Below are 4,112 nucleotides of genomic sequence, written 5' to 3'. Positions count from 1 at the left end.
TACATGTCCACACCCAAAGTTTAACATTTCAATGCTGCAATACATCTAATCAAGTATCTTAAAGGATCTCCTGGTCAAGGAATATTCTTCTCTTCATCATCTTCTATTCATCTTAAAGGTTTTTGCGATTCAGATTGGGCTAAATGTCCATATTCAAGGCGTTCAATCACTGGGTTTTGTGTATTCTTGGGAGATTCTCTTGTTTCATGGAAGTCAAAGAAACAGTCAACAGTCTCTCGGTCATCTGCAGAGGCAGAATATAGAGCTATGGCAGTTGCTACTGTTGAGCTTATATGGTTAAAACAATTACTAAAAGATTTCAATGTTGATCATGTTGATTCCGTGCTTCTTTTTTGTGATAATGATGCAGCAATACAAATTGCTACAAATCCAACATTCACGAACGTACGAAACATATTGAGGTTGACTGCCACTTTGTAAGAGATAAGGTTGTTGACCAAACAATCAAATTGATGCCAATCAGATCTTCCGATCAGTTAGCCGACATGTTCACTAAACCGTTGTCAGCTACAAAGTTGATACATTTTATGTTCAAGATGGGATTAAAGAACATCTATTCATGAATCTCCATCTTGAGGGGCGCTTATTAAGATTCTAATTGACAGGGGTAGTTTAGTAATTTAACTAATTGTTAGTTATTAGTTGATTAGCTGGTTTTCCTTTTTTAGAGGTATGTATATAATCATCATTTTGTAGTTTCAATCAAGTAATGAATCAATTTCATTTCAATCTTGTTTGTTCTCGTAATATCTCTCATACTGCTCAACCGGAGTGGAAGGGATTTTCCTTTTGGTCTCTGAAACTACAAATTGAGACGTCCTTACTCACATGTACTGAACCTTAAATTATTCTTTCTATCTAAATCGATTCACTGCTAATTGTAATTATAATCATTTTTGTTGCTTAGATTTTTGTATCGAAATACTAATATCACTTTGTTCATTAACTTATGTTGAAGTTTCATCTAGGTCAACCATTTAACTGAAGTTTAAACAACTACTTTCAATAAGTGGTTTGCTTCTATGTGAGAATAAGAGCTAGAGGCACAGGCGAATCTCGATTCATGGTGTCGGCAAATATGGAAATGGGGGTGTATTTCTTCAATATACAGGTGGCTCACTTCAATGACAAACAAACCCCCTACTACTTTCGGTGAGGGTTAACCGTAATCTTCTCCTCTCTTTAAAGTTTTCATCTTTCATGGTTATTTTATTTGGTTTGATATTATTCATTGTTGTTGTTCTAAAATTAGGGCTTTAATATAAAGATCTTCTCCTACGACTCTTCCTTTTAGGTGCCAATAACTAATGTATAACCTTAATTTGTGTTGCTAAGTTGTTGGAAAGTTCATTAATCACCTTTGTTTGTCTAATGTGTATATATAGTTCAAAGTATGAATAATGATTTAATGACAATTGTAGAAACTCTTGATTTTAAAATAAGAGTTTGATATTGAAAATGTAGAACCTCATATAGATTGGTAAGTTTTCGCTTCTTAACTTCATATTAGTTGCTCATTCCTGCTATTTATAATTTTATTTTTATAAAGGGGTTGGTTATAATGTGGTTTAACCATGGGTTATCGGTGTTTGTAGAGGATCCCAAAGTGGCCGGTGAATCTGGGTTGAAACTTTTGTAGTTTTCAAAATAGAGTAATTTGGTAGAGAAAAGGTGGTAACAGAGGTCAAAATGATGGCAACGAAAGGGTTAAGGATGATTGGATAAGAAAATCTCAAAGGGCACCCAAAAGGAATCAAAAATATTTGGATTAGCACGTGACTAAGAGATCGGTTCAAAAGCAGTTCACAGCTGTCAAGTTTTACTTTTTTATTTAGTAGTCGTTTTTTTATTTTTCCTAATTTATCTAAGACGTGATAGTAAAAGTAGGAGCAGTTTTTTTATCTCTTGTATTTTTTGATCTGTTTGAATGGAGAAGAAGGTGGCGAATTTCTTAGTAACTTCCTGTGGTTTGTTCTCACCGAAAGTTGAACTTGTTTAATCCTCATAAGCTTTAACTGGGACCTAACATTGGTATCAGAGCTTCATCACATGGCCACCATGCTGAAACTTCCGGTTATTCCGACTAAATCATTCAATGTAAAAGTTGCCAATGGAGAGCCTTTAAAATGTCAAGGCAGATTTGAGAATGTTCCGGTAGATCTTCAAGGTATTCCTTTTGTTCTCACTCTATATGCATTGCCAATAATTGGATTGGATATGGTTCTTGGGGTTTAGTGGTTGGAACAACTAGGCCAAGTGATGTGCACTTGGAAGCAATTAATGTGCGACCCTACAGGTATGCTCACTTTCAAAAGGCAGAAATCGAAAAGCAAGTTCAAGACATGTTAAAGTTAGGGCTTATACGACCTAGCACTAGCCCATTCTCTTCTCCTGTTTTACTAGTTAAAAAAAAAGATGGATCATGGAGGTTCTACACTGATTACAGAGCACTTAATACGGCAACAATCAAGGATCGATTTCCAATACCGACGGTTGATGATATGTAAGATGAACTCTTTGGAGCCACGTATTTCACCAAACTTGATTTAAGGGCAGGGTATCACCAGGTGTGAGAACAAGATACAGATATTTATAATACAGCCTTCCGCATACATAATAGTCACTATGAATATATGGTAATGCCGTCCGTATCTTTGCAAATTTATTCTTGTCTTCTTTGACGACATCCTAATCTATATCCCCAGTTGGAACGAACATCTTGAACATGTTACAATAGCTTTTGAAATTTTAAGACAACACCAATTTTTTGTCAAGCTTAGTAAATGTGCTTTTGGATTGCAAGAACTGGAGTATTTGGGTCATATTGTTACTTCTCAAGGGGTTAAGGTTGATCAGACAAAGATTTAATGCATGTTAGATTGGCCAACACCTACTAATGTTTCTGAACTTCGTGGGTTTTTAGGCTTAACAGGTTATTACCGTAAATTTGTTCGCAACTATGGCATCATCGCGAGGCCTTTGACCAACCTTCTAAAAAAGGGTAAGTTTGACTGGAATAGTGAAGCAACACATGCCTCTCAAGAGCTCAAGAATGCCATGACTTCTACACCAACTCTTGCCATGGCAGATTTTAATGAGCCATTCGTTATTGAAGCTGATGCATCAGGTACAGGTATTGGTGTAGTTCTAAGTCAACACGGACAACATATTGCATTTATGAGTAGAGCATTAGATGTCTCCAAACTGCAAATGTCTGTGTATAAAAAAGAGATGCTTGCGATAATTCATGTGATTCGAATATGGCAGCCATATCTAAAGGGCAAAAAGTTCTACATTCAAACGGATCAGAGAAGCCTCAAGTATCTACTGGAACAACGGATTGGCAAACCGGAGCAAAAAAAATGGGTCTCCAAATTATTGGGCTATCACTATGAGATCAAATACAAACCGACGGCCAGTCAGAAGTTGTTAATCGTTGCCTTGAGCATCCACCAAGGTTCAAAATTGATGGAGGAGAGCTTGATTAAGTGGAAAGGGCTACCTGCTGATGATGCGACATGGGAAAATACCAAGGAACTACATGAGAAATTCGTTAATCTTCACCTTGAGGACAAGGTTCAAGTCCCAGGGGTGGGTGATGATAGAATAAGAAAATGTCAAAGGGTACCCAAAAGGAATCCAAAATATTTGGATAAGCACGTGACTAAGAGATCGGTTCAAAAGCAGTTCACAACTGTCTAGTTTTACTTTTTCATTTAGTAGTTGTTTTTTTAATTTTTCCTAATTTATCTAAGACGTGATAGTAAAAGTAGGAGCAATTTTTTTATCTCTTGTATTTTTGATCTGTTTGAATGGAGAAGAAGGTGGCGAATTTCTCAGTAACTTCCTGTGGTTTGTTCTCACCCAAAGTAGAACTTGTTTAATCCTTGTAAGCTTTGACTAGGACCTAACATAAGGATTCTCGATTTGACCATATTAGGTTTCACCAAAGTAAAATTGGGCTTCATATTTCTAGAATTTTCTTTTTTATTTCTAATGGTTGAACATTAAATCTAAATATACTTACCAACGTTCATTTTTTCCAAGAACCATTTTGTAAGGTTGTCCGTATCCTATATTCAAAGATGATA

At 35.9% G+C, this 4,112-nt stretch overlaps 1 long non-coding RNA gene across 1 annotated transcript; it reads left to right on the top strand.

Moving 5' to 3' along the window:
* Nucleotides 1-739: 739 nt before the first annotated feature.
* Nucleotides 740-3,890, top strand: LOC145156331 (uncharacterized). The gene is made up of 3 exons (XR_013736615.1): nt 740-851; nt 980-1,173; nt 1,617-3,890. It is a non-coding gene; the product is annotated as an uncharacterized LOC145156331 (long non-coding RNA).
* The last annotated feature ends 222 nt before the right edge of the window (nt 3,891-4,112 follow it).

The sequence above is a fragment of the Lactuca virosa genome, chromosome 2 (assembly GCF_052849685.1).
Source record: "Lactuca virosa cultivar CGN04683 chromosome 2, Lactuca_virosa_CGN04683_v6, whole genome shotgun sequence".
Classification (NCBI taxonomy): domain Eukaryota; kingdom Viridiplantae; phylum Streptophyta; class Magnoliopsida; order Asterales; family Asteraceae; genus Lactuca; species Lactuca virosa.
Note: the sequence above shows the minus strand (reverse complement) of the source record. Positions and strands in the feature narration are given on the sequence as shown.